This window comes from Pleurodeles waltl, chromosome 8 (genome assembly GCF_031143425.1).
Source record: "Pleurodeles waltl isolate 20211129_DDA chromosome 8, aPleWal1.hap1.20221129, whole genome shotgun sequence".
Taxonomy (NCBI): domain Eukaryota; kingdom Metazoa; phylum Chordata; class Amphibia; order Caudata; family Salamandridae; genus Pleurodeles; species Pleurodeles waltl.
The window spans coordinates 206,034,894-206,052,240 of NC_090447.1; positions in this window are offsets into that span (position 1 = coordinate 206,034,894).

Below are 17,347 nucleotides of genomic sequence, written 5' to 3' on the forward strand. Positions count from 1 at the left end.
CAAAAATGGCGGCCCACACAGGTTGAGAAAGGCGGAGACGCCGAAACGCGTTCCTGTTTGTTTGTATTAAACCTTAGATCTGCACATTCACGGAGTGCCGGTTGCCTTATTAAAAAATAAGGTTGTGTTTATACTTATTGCACTCTGCACATTGGGGTACAAACCTCCCTGTCTTATGGTCAGTAAAACCTCTTCTGTTGGAATCAGACTGGGACTGGTTACCACTACTTCCATGGGAACTATTTTGGGGGCCTTTTCCTCTGTTGGGAACCCTGACCACCTTTGTGGGTGTCCCCCCCAGACACCTTTCTGGGCACTCTGGTGCTAGTCCAGAGGTCTGCCTCCTCAGCAAGCTTCCTGGGATCAGTCAGCTTACTGTCTACTAGGTGCAGGCACAACTCTGTAAAACAAATACTGAGCATATGCTCTCTCAGAATCAAATTATACAATCCTGTGTAATCATCTACTTTGCAGCCAGCACCCATCCATTCAGTTCCTTAATGGAAAAGTCAAAGTAATCTACCCATGTTTATGTGGACTGTTTGGTGCTGTCCCTGAACCTCTGACGGTATTTCTCAGGGGTTAGCTCAAACTTGGCAAGTAAAATGGCTTTCTGAAGTGGATTTGTGTTTTGATCCTTTGGGTCCAATGTGAGACGTGTGTCCCTCCCCAATGCTGGCACATACCTCTACATAGCTGTACCTCATTGCCCTTCAAGAACCTCTTGAGCCCTTAGTGCAATTTCATAAGCAGCTAGCCATTTATCTATGTCATCTCCAACCACAAAACTGGGCACCACATTTTTGGATATACGAACCTTCTTTTCTCCAGCAGGTCCTGTCTGTATGCTGCCACCATTACTGCTGGATTCAGACTGCTTTGCCTTAAGATCCAGCTCCTTGAGACTCAGTTCATGAGCCAACAAAAGTTTATTTTCAGCCAAGGCTCTCTCAGCTGCTTGCGCTTCTCTCTCTGCCTTCTTTTCCTCCTGTTGAGCCTCAATTTTCAGTCTTGCCATTTGCAATTGGAACTCCCTCTCCTCTCTCATTTCCTCTGCGTTCATGCCTTGATCAGAGACACTGCTCCCTGGTCTGGAAGGGGGCACAATTGCAGTGGTAACACACCCACTGATGGCAAAACATCCTCTGAGGGGCCATCTTCTGGATCCTCATCCTCAGCATCCTCCTCTAAATGGGCTTCTGCCCAGGCCCTCAGCGTCACTTGAAAGTCCTCCTTCCTAGAGGCCCCAGGGGTGGGTCACTCATCTCCTTGCAGAACCCTTTTAGCTGTTTGACAGTGTATGTCTCCAACAGTGCTAGGTCAAAATCTCCTGCTTGAGACCCAGCCTGAGACATGTTGAGTGAGGATCTAAGTTTAGAAAATTGTCAGGAAAAACAAATTTGCACAAAGAGATAAAAATCAAGTTGACCTTCAACTGTGGGTAGTGAAATACTTAGCTACTGTATGTCACTGCACAAATACAAGTCCTATCCCACCGCTGCCACCAATGTTAGAAATGGGGTCTTTGGCAGTCAGGTTACCCCCTGTCCAAGCAAGGATCCTCACTCTAGTCAGGGTAAGTCACACACAATCCAAATTATCCTGTGCCCACCCTCTGGTAGCTTGGCACTGAGCAGTCAGGCTTAACTTAGAAGGTAATTTGTAAAGTAATTGTGCAAGTATTTGTGCAATAAATCATACAATACCAAAATATGTTACAACAAACATACACCACACAGTGCTTCGAAAAAGATATAGGTGGTCATTCTGACCGCGGCGGGCGGCAGTCGCCGCCCGCCATGCGGTCACTGCCAAATGGACGCTCCGCGGTCAGGAGACCGCGGATGCCATTCTGGCTTTCCCGCTGGGCCGGCGGGCGACCGCCGGCCCACCGGGAAAGGCCCTGCAATGAGGAAGCCGGCTCCAAATGGAGCCGGCGGAGTTGCAGGGGTGCGACGGGTGCAGTTGCACCTGTCGCGATTTTCACTGTCTGCAAAGCAGACAGTGAAAATCTTCATGGGGCCCTGTTAGGGGGCCCCTGCACTGCCCATGCCAGTGGCATGGGCAGTGCAGGGGCCCCCAGGGGCCCCACGACACCCGTTCCCGCCATCCTGTTCCTGGCGGTAAGAACCGCCAGAAACAGGGTGGCGGGAAGGGGGTCGGAATCCCCATGGCGGCGCTGCAAGCAGCGCCGCCATGGAGGATTCCCTGGGCCAGGGTAAAACCGGCGGGAAACCGCCGGTTCCCCTTTTCTGACCGCGGCTTTACCGCTGCGGTCAGAATGGCCCTGGAAGCACCGCCAGCCTGTTGGCGGTGCTTCCGTGGTCCCCGGCCCTGGCGGTCATGGACCGCCAGGGTCGGAATGACCCCCATAATATTTATCTGGATAAATGCAGGTCAAAATGATTAAAGATGAAATAAGCAAATGTTGGGTTATCACTGAAAGAGATATAAAGTGTCTTTAGAGTTAGAAGATTAGTGTAAAAGCAATAAAAAGTGTCTTAGGTTCTCCTAGAAACAATAAGTGCCTCTTGCAGGGCAAAGTACCTGCTTTGCGTAGAAAAATCATCTCAAGGGATTGCAGAGGAGGAGATGCGTGGAAAACGGTGAGTGTGCATCAGTTTCACCCGTTCGCACACGGACTTGCGTCGTTATTTACCATGCAGGGAAGACATTGCGTCGATTTCCGGCGCACAGATTTGGATCCTTTTTGGGTTGGGGGTTTTCAGACGCCCCGGGGAGGATGCGTGGAATCCGGGGCTTGCGGAGCAAAGTTAAAGCAGCTGCGTCGATTCCGGTAGGTGATGCGTGGAATTTTCTTCCGCACAGCAGGCACTGTGTAGATTCCTCTCAGGAAGTTGGGCGGCGTTATTCTGAGTCAGCTTGCGTCAATCCAGTAGAGCTGTGCATTGAAGTTCTGGTCACGTCACTGGCGCTGCATCGATCTTCTGTTGCGAAGTCGGGCTGCGTCGTTCTGGACTCAGCAAGTGGTGACATTTTCACCACGAGCAGGCTGTGCATCGTTCTTGGCAGGCGGTGCATCAAATTTTCACAGCACAGGGATTTCAACTGCAGAGGAGAAGTCTTTTTGGTCCTGAGACTTTCAGGGAACAGGAGGCAAGCTCTATCCAAGCCCTTGGAGAGCACTTCTGCAGCAAAGGAACAGAGAAGCAAGACAGAAGGGCAACAGCAAGGCAGCAGTCCTCTTCACAAAGCAGTCAGGTGAGTCCTTTGGGCAGCCAGGCAGTTCTTCTTGTCAGGGTGCAGGTTCTGGTTCAGGTTTCTTCTCCAGGAAGTGTCTGAGGTGGTAGTGCAGATGCCCTGTTTTTATGTTCACAATCAGTGCTGCAGGCCCACTAGTAGCTTTTAATCTACAGGCCCTGGGCACATATTGTGCACTCTGGTAGGGACTTATAAGTAAATTAAATAGCCCAATTGGGTTTGACTCGATGTTACCATGTTTAGAGGGAAAGAGCATATGCACTTAAGCACTGGTTAGCAGTGTTAAAGTGTGCAGTCTAAAGAACCGCAAAAACAGTATCTCAAAAGTGGAGGGAGGCAGGCAAAAAGCTAGGGGTGACCACCCTAAGGCTGTCAGGTCTAACAATAGCTAATTGTAGAGCAGCCTATGATTTCTTCCTAACTTTATTTGAACCAAATAACCTGCATAGAGAAGTTAACTAAACCAAGAGATATTTGACAATAAGATCAAGAAACTTAAATATTGTTTCAACTGATATAATCCAGTAGGTTGTCTGTTGATGTGTTGGGTAAATAGCATTTGATCTTGTATAAACTGATGAAGCAAAATGAAATATGAAATATGATGAATTGCCTGTGAACACAATAACACTGTTACATGCAACTGTAAATGGGATATTCTAAGAAGTATACCTATGCATTTCATCCTTTTACTCTGAAAGGGATTTGTTAGCTGTGTTCTATGATACATTGCAGATTTGTACTTTTCTAAAACAAAAAGTAAATTAATGAATGATGCACAGGCTATACATTTTCAGAAATTCTGAATCACAAGTATACCAAAGGCACAACACCAGTTTGGTTATGGAGTCGAAGGCTTTTCTATTTGTGTCAAAAGTATTCAGGACATAGATCTTCCAAAGTATTTTATTGTGATTGAGATTGGAGATCTATTTGGCTCAATTTCAAAAGGAGTTGCGCTTCTATTCTACTTCCATGTCACTTCTTTACAGAAAGCATTGATGGAACAACAGTTGTCTTAATGCTCCCACCTTTTGTATCTTCACTGGTAACAGTTGATTCCCCTTGAAGGGAGACATAGGTGGTCATTACAACCCTGGCAGTCGGTGTTAAAGCGGCGGTAAAACTGCAAACAGACCGGTGGAAAAAAAAATTGAATCACGACCGTGGCGGAAACCGCCAACAAAGACAGCCACTTTAACACTCAGACCACCACAGAGGTACAAACAAACAGCGTGGCGGTCACCGCCAACAGACAGGTGGAGGACAATGTACCACCCACAGTATCACAACCTACCAATCCACCACCTTTTCCGGGGCGGATTCACCGCAAACAAAAACACGGCGGAAACAGGATTTCGAAGGGAAAACGCTCACCTCTACACACCCCACGAGGAATCAGGACGCCATGGTACCCGAGCTCCAGATCCTTCCAACCCTTATCTTCTTGCTCCTCTACCAGGAGCACAAACGCCGGCGGCGAACACCACGGTGAGTACTGCACCTACGACACAGGGGAGGGAAAAAACAGGGACACATGCAATACGCAACACCCCCACCCTCACTCATGACAACACACACACTAATACAGCATGATACATTATAGTTACACCCCGCAACCCCCCGGAAGAATGCAAAGACCAAAGAAAATGAGTGTAACCATTGTAAAATATTAAAATCCAGTACACAAAAATATATATTTACACTATAAACAAAATATACACCAAGAATAGTAGTCCAGGTAGTGCTCCATTGAAGTCCGTGGAACACTAGGCCCACACGGTATGGGCGAGGCCCACACTCAATCCCTGAACATGACGGAGAGAACACTGCAGGGGCATCAGAAAGCAATAAAACAGGCACCTCAGGTGGAAGAGAAAGGGGGGGCACCTCAGCCGGTTGAGTGCACGACGCCAAATCCACGAGGGGGCCACATGCCCACTGTTCCATCCTGGGGAGTGCAAAGCCACAGTCTCTCAAGTCTCTACAGTGGGTGGGTTGCCCACTGAACAATCCTGGGGAGTGCAAAGCCACAGTCTCTCAAGTCTCTACAGTGGGTGGGTTGCCCACTGTTCCATCCTGGGGAGTGCAAAGCCACAGTCTCTCAAGTCTCTACAGTGGGTGGTTTGCCCACTGAACAATCCTGGGGAGTGCAAAGCCACAGTCTCTCAAGTCTCTACAGTGGGTGGGTTGCCCACTATTCCATCCTAGGGAGTGCAAAGCCACTGTCTCTCAAGTCTCTACAGTGGGTTGTTTGCCCACTGAACAATCCTGGGGAGTGCAAAGCCACAGCATCTCAAGTCTCTACAGTTGGTGGGCTGCCCACTGTTCCATCCTGGGGGGTGCCAAGCCACAGTCTCTCAAGTCTTTACAGTGGGTGGGTTGCCCACTGAACAATCCTGGGGAGTACAAAGCCACAATCTCTCAAGTCTCTACAGTAGGTGGGTTGCCCACTGTTCCATCCTGGGGAGTGCAAAGCCACAGTATCTCAAGTGGATGCCTTTCTCCACTGGTTCTGGAGTGGGCTTTGTGCCCAGAGTGCTTCATCCTGCCAAGGACAGAGGTAGTGGATGCCTTTCTCCACTGGTTCTGGAGGGGGCTTTGTGCCCAGAGTGCTTCATTCTGCCAAGAACAGAGGTAGTGGATGCCTTTCTCCACTTGTTCTGGAGGGGGCTTTGTGCCCAGAGTGCTTCATCCTGCCAAGGACAGAGGTAGTGGATGTGATACTCCACTGGTTCTGGAGGGGGCTTTGTGCCCAGAGTGCTTCATCCTGCTCGTGACGGACTCAGGAGCGTCAGTGCCCTTGGCACTCATGGGCCAGCGGTGCTTGTTGCGGTGGTGCCCTGTTCAGCGGTGCTTGTGGCGGCGGTGCCCTGTTCAGCGGTGCTTGTGGCAGCGGGGTCCTTTGGTGTGACTCAGATGCTGGCAGTCCTGTCTGGCCCAGCTGGGCTGGTGCTGGCAGTCCTTCATGGCCCAGCGGTGCTGGTGCTGGCGGTCCTGTCTGGCCCAACCGGGCTGGTGCTGGCGGTGGCCTCCTGGCATCTGGGCTGGTGGCGGTGGCCTCCTGGGCAGCGGGGATGATGGCGGCCTTCTCCACTGTGTTGCTCTTCCCAGACTTGCTGACTTTCTTGTGGCCCTTCCCCACCTTGGAAGGTGTCGCAGCTGACTCCACACTCCCACGTGTACCCCTGGGAGCGGCTTTGGTGGCTGGAGTCTTCCCCCTCTACTCCCCGGGCACTGGCCAACTTTTGATGCTTGACAGGTGGGGGACTGTCTGTGATGTGGCTCTGTGCCACACTGGCTGACTACAGGCACCACTGGTCCCCGAGATGTTGTGGCTGAGGTGCTAGGTTGGGACCTGGAGAGTCGGGACTAGGAGACGGATGGGGTGGGGGAGGTGAGGGAAAGAGGTCAAGGTTGGACAGGAAAAGTTTTTGGGGAACACTGGGACGGGTAGCTGGAGGGGGTTTGGGAGTGGAGGAAGAGGTTGTGGTTGTAGGAGGTGTTCGTTTGGTGACTTTGGGTGAAGCTGCATGCGCTGGAGGCTGTCGTGAGGTGGATGGCTGTTGGGTGGGTGTGTGCCTGCGTTTGTGTATCTTGGGAGGTGGCGTCACAGACACACTGGGAGAGGACACAAGGGACGTGTGAATGGCAGTGGGGGTGGTGACTGCACGTGAGCGGGGTGTGGTGGTGGATGTGCTGGTGATGGAAGTAGTGGCTGTAGATGTAGTGCATGCAGGTATGAGTGTAGACGAGACTGGGAGGGAGGAGGGAGACGAGGAGGAGGGGGACACAGTGGAGGCAGTGGATGTTCGTGTGTCTGCATGTGTGTGATGCTTGCGTGAGTGCCTGTGGAATGTGTGGTGCTTATGTTTGCCAGAGCTTCCCTTGTGTGTTGACATGTGTGCATGCTGGTCTGAAGGTGTGCTTGGGATAAGCTGAGGTAGAGGTGATTGGGTCTGGGTGGAGGAAGTTGGAGGGGGGAGGCTAGAGACAGGGACAATAGCTGCCATCAGTGCAGAGGCCATAGTCTGAAAAGCTTGCTGAAGGGCCGCCTGACCAGAATGAAGGCCCTCCAGGAATGCATTTGTTTGTTGCAACTGCCTTTCTACACCCTGGATGGCATTCAAAATGGTAGACTGCTCAACAGTGAGGGACCTGAGGAGGTTAATGGCCTCCTCACTGAGGGCAGCAGGGGTGTCTGGGGCAGGGGCTGAGGTGCCTGTGACGAAGGTGATGCCCACCCTCCTCGGTGAGCGGGCACGGGGCAAAGGCTGAGGGGCTGCTGGGAGGGCAGTGCTGGTAGGGGGGTTGGCAGCTGTACCTGTAGATGCGGGGGGCACAGATGTTGCCGCCACCACAAGGGAGCTCCCATCAGAGGATGAGTCCGTGTCACTGGTGTCAGCTCCTGTCCCCGCCGAGGAGCTTCCCTCGCCCTCCGTCCCACTGGTGAACTCCGAGTCCGTAGTGTCGCCCTCCAGGGCCATGTGGGATGCAGCTCCCTCCTGCTCCGGTGCCACTGCTCCTCCGCCTGATGATGCTAATGCACTCAAGAACAGGGAGACCACAAAAAGGGGGCGACAGAAGAAAGACATGTTGAGTGCATGCATTACCACTACCATTGGTGGACACGACAGACACAGAAGCCCCCTGCACTACGCTGCGCACTTGGGCTCCACTGTTCAATCCCTGGGACATGGCCTACAAGGCTATGGACGACTTCTGCACACATGGATGACACAGGAGCCTGACTAGGTGTACTTGGCACTGTACACAGGGAGGGGTGGGGTGCCACAGGGTCCGCCAGAACAAGGAGACCTAACTAGCACACTCGCCATGGCCTAGGGAAACCCACAGACCACCTCCCCCACCCAGACACCTCCACTGCGCGCAAAATCAGCAGAATGAAAGTGTACTCACCCCCTTGTGGCTGCTGTGATGCCCTCAAGCGCCCACTCCAGGTACGCCACTGCCAGGATCCTGAACATCAGGAGGGGTCATGGTGCGATGGGCACCCCTCCCATGTTGAGAGGCCATCCCCAGCTGGGCCTCCACCGTCTTCTTCCTCCAGCAGCAAATGTTCTCCCATCTCTTACGGCAGTGGGTGCTCCATCTGTGGTAGACCCTCAGTGTCTGGACGTCCTTGGCGATGGCACGCCAAATATCTTTTTTCTGGTGGGCACTGACCTACATGAATTGTACAGGGGGAAAAGAAAAGTTATTACCAAATGCACCATCACAGTCATTGGTCCCCATCCCTACCCTTGCCATGATGCACATGCACTCACCGTCGTTTCATGCACGCCTCAGTCTCCCCCCCATCTTTCATCCACCCCACTCCACACAGGCATAGCCCATCCAGCATGCTCCCATTGTACTTACCTGTTTGGCTGGAGGACTGTAGAGTAGCATGTACTGGGGGAGGACCCCATCCACGAGTTTCTCCAACTCCTCCGATGTGAAGGCAGGGGCCCTTTCCCCAGACACACGAGCCATTGTCTCTTCCAGACCGAGGTCACAGCAGCACTTGCAGTGTAGGTCCTATCCTGTCGAAGATCAGGTATCGAGTGATTGAACAGATAGAAAATGGCAGTCATGTCTGCGGCGGTGCGTAACGTCACCGCCGGCGCACATCGTCATTGGCTCCTGGGACCCATAGTTAACCAATGCAGAATTGCGCCGCGTTCTTCGACCGTCTACCACGACGGTGTACAACGCCAGCACAGTTACCTCACATCCCATTGTCCCACTTTATAGGTCAGGCAGTCGCCATTTCAGGGGCCCACATGGCTTAATTTTTAACTGCGTCACAAATACCTAGGCCTTGCCTCAACACTCATACAGGCCAAATTTGGGATTATGATTTGTGTTCTTTGTAAACTGTGGGTACGTACCTCTGAGTTGGTTGACTCTGTGCTCACTGCTGCCCTTCTTAGGCACCGTCCGCTGGTACATGTGAGGAGATGGCTGTATCCACCGGTGTACAGACTGCTGGTGGACCTGTCGACAATGGAGGAAAGACATGTGATCATCACCTACAGGCTTGATCGTACCACAATCCTGGAACTGTGTGCCCAGCTGGAGTCAGACCTGATGTCAGCTATCCGCCATCCCACAGGAATCCCCTTTCAATTGCAGGTGCTGTCAGTACTCCATTTCCTTGCAAGTGGGTCATTTCAAACAACAGTGGCCATAGCATCATGGATGTCCCAGCCTTTGTTTTCCAACGTGTTGTCCAGAGTGTTGTCTGCCCTGCTGAAACACTTGCTGAGCTACATCGTTTTCCCTCATGTGGAGGATTTGCCTACAGTGAAAGGAGACTTTAATGCCCTGGGACATATCCCCAACATCATAGGTGCCATTGATGGGACACATGTGGCTTTGGTCCCCCCACGCAGGAGTGAACAGGTGTACAGAAACCGTAAGAGTTATAATTCCATGAATGTGCAGATGGTGTGTTTGGCCGACCAGTACATCTCCCATGTTAATGCCAAATTTCCTGGCTCAGTGCATGATGCTTACATCCTGCGGAATAGCAGCATCCCTTATGTGATGGGTCAACTCCAGAGGCACCGTGTGTGGCTATTAGGTGAGCACCTGGAAGCAAGTCAGTGGGAATGGTTGTCTGGGTCTGGGGATATCCCTCCAGGTTAGTGTGTGTCTAACAGTTGTACCTCGTCATTTGCAGGTGACTCTGGTTACCCCAACCTGTCATGGCTACTGACCCCAGTGAGGAATACCAGGACAAGGGCAGAGGAACGCTACAATGAGGCACATGGGCGAACTCGGCGGATAATAGAGCGGACCTTCGACCTGAAGGCCAGGTTCAGGTGCCTCCATATGACAGGTGGATCCCTATTCTACTCACCAAAGAAAGTGTGCCAGATCATCGTGGCCTGCTGTATGCTTCACAACTTAGCTTTGCGACGACAGGTGCCTTTTCTGCAGGAGGATGGTCCAGATGGCGGTGTTGTTGCAGCTGTGGAGCCTGTGGACAGTGAAGACGAGGAAGCAGAAGAAGAGGACATCGACAACAGGAACTCGGTGATCCTGCAATATTTCCAGTGAGACACAGGTAAGAATGCAAACCTGCCTACTACATGTACTTTAACACTACTACCACTCTACTGTCTGTCGTTTTCACCCAGTGTATGGTCACTGAGTTGTCACTTTCCCTTACGATTTCACAGATGTGGGTCCCACTGTGTGACATCTGCTTTGTTTCCTCATGGACTAGAGCTGTGTGACATAGGTATGTTGACATTACACTTGAAAGAGCATTTTGTCACTGTAATTGCTAATACACTATTTTGAAATCACAGACTGACTCCAGATTGTTTTCTGCTTCAAGGGTGTTTATTTAAGTGCTCAATATTGGAGGAGGTTGTAAAATGGTGAGGGGTGATGGTGGAGGAATGTCCATGGCGGAGTCCAGTCTATTAGTCTCACAGGTGCATTGCCCAAATGGGCATAGGAAGTGGAGCTGGGGCAGTTTGAGGATGGACAGGGTGACAAAGTGGGACAGAAAGATGACCTACAGGGTGGTCTCATTTGTTGGTGGGGGTCTTGGCATCGTTCTCTGTCTTTGTCCTGGATCTCAGGGACTGTTTGCGGGGTGGTTCTCCATCTGCAGGGGGTAGGGTGCTGGTGTGGTGGTCCTGTGGTGGTGCCTCCTGTCCACTAGCGCCGGCTGAGGTGGTGGGCAGTTCATCGTCCAGGTTAGTGTCAGGGGCCCCTTGTTGTGCCACAGTGTCCCACCTGGTGTTGAATACTTTCTTCAGCACCCCTACGATGGTGCCCAGGGTGGAATTGATGGATCTGAGTTCCTCCCTGAAGCCCAAATACTGTTCCTCCTGCAGGCGCTGGGTCTCCTGAAACTTGGCTAGTACCGTTGCCATAGTCTCCTGGGAGTGGTGGTATGCTCCCATGATGTTGGAGAGGGCCTCTTGGAGAGTGGGTTCCCTTGGCCTGTCCTCCCCCTGTCGCACAGCAGCCCTCCCAGTTCCCCTGTGTTCCTGGGCCTCCGTCCCCTGGACCATGTGCCCACTACCACTGGCCCCAGGTCGCTGTTGTTGTTGTTGGGGTGGTGGGTTAGCCTGGGTTCCCTGTAGTGGTGGACACACTGCTGATTGACGTGTCCTGGGGACAGAGGTATGGGCTCGCTGGGTGGGTGCTGTGCTGGTGTTTCCAGAGGGGGGAGGCTCTGTGGTGGCCTGTGACTGTGTCAGGGGAACCGACTGTCCAGAGGTCCCCGATGGGCCGGGCTGGTCACCTACATCCAATTGGACAGAGCTGCTGTCATCACTGTGGGACTCTTCTGTTGGGGTGTGGACATGTGTGGACCCTCCTGTCCGGTGACATTGGGTAGGGGTCCTGCAGGGGTATAAAAGGATGTTTATTACATCTGTGTGTGCCATGGTGTGCAATAGGTGGGTGACTGTGTGCCCCAGTGCTTGCATTCCTGTATGGGACCTTGTGTGATGGTGGTTTAGGGGGGTGTCTGGGTATGTGCAGTGGCCATGCTTTGGTGATGGTGTCCATGTTTTGTTGTTGCATGCAGAGCTTGGTGTTAGGATGTGTGGTTTATGATGTTGGGACATTTGTGAGGAGTTGGAGTGATGGGGGTGAGGGTGGGGGTATGTGATGGCATGCAGGTAGGGTGGGGAATGTAATAGTTAAGATTTGACTTACCAGAGTCCATTCCTCCAGCTACTCCTGCGAGGCCCTCAGTATGCAGAATCGCCAAGACATGCTGCTCCCATGTTGTTAGTTGTGGGGGAGGAGGTGGGGGTCCGTCGCCAGTCCGCTGAACCGCAAGGTGGTTTCTTGAGACCACGGAACGCACCTTCCTCCGTAGGTCGTTCCACCTCTTCCTGATGTCATCCTGATTTCTTGGGTGCTGTCCCACTGCGTTAACCCTGTCCACTATTCTGCGCCATAGCTCCATCTTCCTAGCTATGGAGGTGTGCTGCACCTGTGATCCTAATAGCTGTGGCTCTACCTCTGACGATTTCCTCCACCATGAACCTGAGCTCCTCCTCAGAGAACCTGGGGTGTCTTTGCCGTGCCATGGGGTGGTGTGGGTGATGTGTGGGGTGGTGTGTGTAGTGATAAGTCTGGTGATATTTAGTGGTGTGTTGTGTGAGGTGCGTGGAAGTTATGTGGGTGATGGTATTGTGTGCCTGTGGATGCTTGGTAGTTTTTTGTGGTGTCTCTCTCGGGCCTTCTCTCGGTAATTGTGGTCGTAGGGGTTTGTGGGTGATGTGGGTGTGTATTTTATATTGTAATGGGTGTGTGGGAGTGGTGTGTGTATGTGTATCAGGTGTTTGTATTTTGAATTGTCCAATGTGGCTGTGTTTTGTAAAAGTGTGTGTATTTTGAGCGCGGCGGTGTGTACCACCAATGGAATACCGCGGTTGAAAGACTGCCGTATGGATTCGTGTGTCGTGATAGTGTGGGCATATTTCTGTTGGCGTGACAGTGGAGGTTTTGTTTCCGCCAGTTTATCACTGACCTTTGGAGTGGCGCACTTGTGTGGTTGTGGGTGATGTGGGTGTGTATGTTATATTGTAATGGGTGTGTGGGAGTGGTGTGTGTATGTGAATCAGGTGTTTGTATTTTGAATTGTCCAATGTGGCTGTGTTTTGTAAAAGTGTGTGTATTTTGAGCGCGGCGGTGTGTACCACCAATGGAATACCGCGGTTAAAAGACTGCCGTGTGGATTCGTGTGTCGTGATAGTGTGGGCATATTTCTGTTGGCGTGACAGTGGAGGTTTTGTTTCCGCCAGTTTATCACTGACCTTTGGAGAGGGCGCACTTGTGTGGTTGTCTGAATTTTGGCGGATTCCGACCTGTGGGTCACAATAGCTGTGGTGGATTTCCGCTGCCGCGGCAGTGTGTTAGCGGTCTTCTGCACGGCAGTAAGCGGCTTTTAACGCCAATGTTGTAATGAGGGCCATAGTGCTGTAGACACAGTGGCTCATGCATGTTCAGCAGTGCTAATAACCCCTGGGACAGTAGACACAGGAACGCTTTGATTATCCAATATAGGTTGTCTTCTTTGAAGGAAGAAACATTTGGAATATATATCTTTCCAAGCATTTTATTGTGGTGAGGCGAGGCTTGTTTCATGGTTATTTTTAATGGGATTTGTGCTTGTAATTCCCAACGTCAATAATCTCTATTCATTCTTCTGAGCAAGTTCTAATGAAGCAGCAGCTATCACATGTTTGCACTTTCAATCACACTCTCACCTCCTACACCTGTCACTACGACGTTGATTCCTCTTAAAGAGAAACATAGCTCCTTTCTCCTTCTCTGAATAGACACAATGGTTATACCTCTTCAGAGTGCTAAAACAACATGGCCAGCGGCACAAAACCTATTTTGTTCCTTCTCAAGAATAATTGTTTGGAACCTAGGTTACATTTTTGTTAAATGTGCCTTCACTTAATTTATTGGTTCTGTGTTTCTCAGTTGTGCTTGGGTTATAGATTTGCTATTCTGTGGCAGTGAAGCAGAGACAATATTAGCACCAGTAGCCTAATTTCCAAACTCCTGCTTTGGAAAAAGAATGTTCGCCCATCTGTCTGTGTGGTTGCCTGCACTTTTAATTCCAAAATGTATCCACTCCATTAGTGCTTCTGGGCGAAAAGAGCTAATGAATGTGTCAATGCAGTTCACCTCAGACAGCAAATTCTCAGAGCCCTTTATTTGACACTGATAGTTCTTGTGACAGGTGCTGGGAAATCTAATCCCCTTTTGAGTTTCGATGTGGTATGTAAAAGATACCGGCTCTTTTAAGAAATACACATCCACAAATTTGGAGAAATCCAGCGCTTATAAACAATGCTGTCGGCCATGCATCAAAGGCAGCTGAATCATAGGTGTCAGTGCCTGAAAGAGGCTGTTTAAACGACCATTTCTCAATGTGCCTGGGGTGTATGTGTACATTGTTTGTTGTAAGTTATATGATTTTTGGTTTGTGTTGTATGATGACATGACCTCTCATCAGACAACCAAAGCTGCCTGCGGGTGCAATTTAATTGATTTCCCAATTAAATGCATGTTTTCTATCTGACGGGTGTGTTACAATGTGCAGGGGTTGGAATGTTATGACTACAAACCCATGTTCAGAATAGTTAAAAAATTAAAGAATTTATAACAATAGGTCTGCCACATCATTTAAAGTCGACAGAAAAAGACCAGACCCTTTTGCCTTTGCTAGTGCAGGGCTTGATGAGTGTCTAAAGTGTCTGTGGGACAGTCATTTGTACAGTGACCGATTTTCCTCCTGGCTGATAAGGCTGTCTGTTTTTTGCTGCTGATAATTACGTAAATCGTGTGCTGGTTATCTAATTATTGTTTACATCAGTGTATTGCGCGCAGAGATGTTTGCACTTCTGACATCTGCGGTTTCTTACTATTATAAACATTACGGCCCATATTTATACTTTTTGACGCTAAACTGCGCTAACGCAGTTTAGCGTCAAAAAATTTAGCGCCGTCTAACGCCATTCTGAAGCGCCATGCGGGCGCCGTATTTATGGAATGGCGTTAGCCGGCGCAAGCAGACCGGCGCTGCCTGGTGTGCGTGGAAAAAAACCACGTAGACCAGGCAGCGCCGGCGTTGGGAAAAAATTACGTTAGGGCGTCTTAAAATGGGGCAAGTCAGGTTGAGGCAAAAAAATCGCCTCAACCCGATTTGCGCCATTTTGTTTACGACGCCCAGACGCCATTTCATGACTCCTGTCTTAGTAAAGACAGGAGTCATGCCCCCTTGCCCAATGGCCATGCCCAGGGGACTTCTGTCCCCTGGGCATGGTCATTGGGCATAGTGGCATGTAGGGGGGCACAAATAAGGCCCCCCTATGCCACCCAAAAATAATAAAAAAATATAAAAAATTATACTTACCTGAACTTACCTGAATGTCCCTGGGGTGGGTCCCTCCATCCTTGGGTGTCCTCCTGGGGTGGGCAGGGGTGGCAGGGGGGGTCCCTGGGGGCAGGGGAGGGCACCTGTGGGCTCATTTTGAGCCCACAGGCCCCTTAACGCCTACCCTGACCCAGGCATTAAATAGTGGCGCAAATGCGGGGTTTTTTGACCCGCCAACTCCCGGGCGTGATTTTTGCCCGGGAGTATAAATACGACGCATTTGCGTCGCCGTCATTTTTTTAGACGGGAACGCCTTCCTTGCATCTCATTAACGCAAGGAAGGCGTTCACGCAAAAAAATGACGCTATTTGCCAATACTTTGGCGCTAGACGCGTCTAACGCCAAAGTATAAATATGGCGTTAGTTTTGCGCCGAATTTGCGTCGAAAAAAACGACGCTAATTCGGCGCAAACGGAGTATAAATACGGGCCTACATTTTTCCCCGAAACAGAATGACCCAAATGTCCGTGAAAACAGTGCAGTTTGTATAACGTGGAAACATGGGCAGAAAAGTGCAGCAGCACAAGTGCACTCTAAAGATACATCCTTGGTGTTGAGGAGCGACCCTTTTACTAAGTATGCTCTCATGCATTTCGATATAGTTATTTAACATATATCTTCAATGCACGCTTTCCTGTACATGTATGTTCCTTTTTCAAGTTTAGCCCTTTTATGACCTTCAGGTCCCCTTGGCTCTTTTTTCCTAGCAAAAAGAAAACTCATGAACTATAACATCTGATCATTCTTGTTTCCTTTACTAATACGTGCAATTATTTCACAGACATTAAAAGTTGTGGAATGGGTGGGGGGGAATGGATGTTCTCTTTGGTTAGCAATAGTAGCAGCGACCAGCCAAAGAAAACATACAATCCCAGCTGTGAAAGGGCTGGTTATTTTGACTGAGCCTGACCAATAAGATTTACATAATGATATTTACAGTGAAACTGAGAGGACACATTGTTTAAAGCTTCACAGAAATAAAATAATCAGAAGATGTAAAAGCGAAAGCACTGGGGTGGAGTTGCTAAAACCCAGTACTCATGAATTCAATTCTGTAGTTCGTAGTATGAATTAACTTCTTAATTTAACTATACTGGTTATTGGTCATTTTCAGTTGGAGAGCACATATACAAACATATTCAAATGCAAATCTCTATGTGGTGTGAGAGAGGGAGTTGTTAGTGCGATGAAAAGCCCTCTTTACAAAAGTATGGGCGGTATTGCAGCTTCAAATTTTGCACAGAATCTCTGATGCAACCCTAAGTTATTGTTACACTGTAACAGACATAGGGAGTCTTTACAAGTTTGGCAGTCTCAGGACCTCCATGTTGGTGGCAGCAGTCGTACCGCCAACAGGCCGATGGAGAAGAGTACCAAATTATGACCATGGCCGTCTTCCCAACACAATACAGCCAATCCACTGCCGGCATCGCCCGTGTGGTCAAGCTGCCATTGACGGCGGTAGCCACCTTCAGGCCGGCGAAAACCATCTTCCGCCAGATAGATTATGAGGCTACACACCGCCAAGGTTAACGCCGCAGTCGCACCACCACAGAAACCCTGGAGACACTCACCTTCAGGAACACATACCCGTCCGGAGCCACCATGAAACCTGAACTGCACATGCTCCCACTGCTCCTCCTCGCACAGCGACTCAGGAATCAGTGACAACGACAACAACCGTGAGTACACACACTTGCCTGACACTGTAGGGAAAAGCCGAAGTACTGATGCGCACACAACATACACATCCAGGATGGGTGGCGAGTACGACACACACACGCACATACACACACACACACAGTACACACACCACGGCCAACACACACGTACAATACACACACCAACCCACAGACACACAGCACCGGCACAGTCCAACACAACAATACACAACACCACTGATTTACACAACTACACCACAACCACAACAACATAAAGGCCACAGCAAGCAAATAAAATACACACCTCCACCTGACACTACATACATACAACAACACCAGACAACCTATACACACAATCACACAGCTATACAATAAAGCATTTGTCATACCACACTAACACACCACACAATTTTTCTGATATACCCATCACCACACACACGCATGCACACACTACACATGCACACTACAACCACACAAGGGCACATAACATCACCATTACACATGTCAACACAAACAATAAACGAAATAT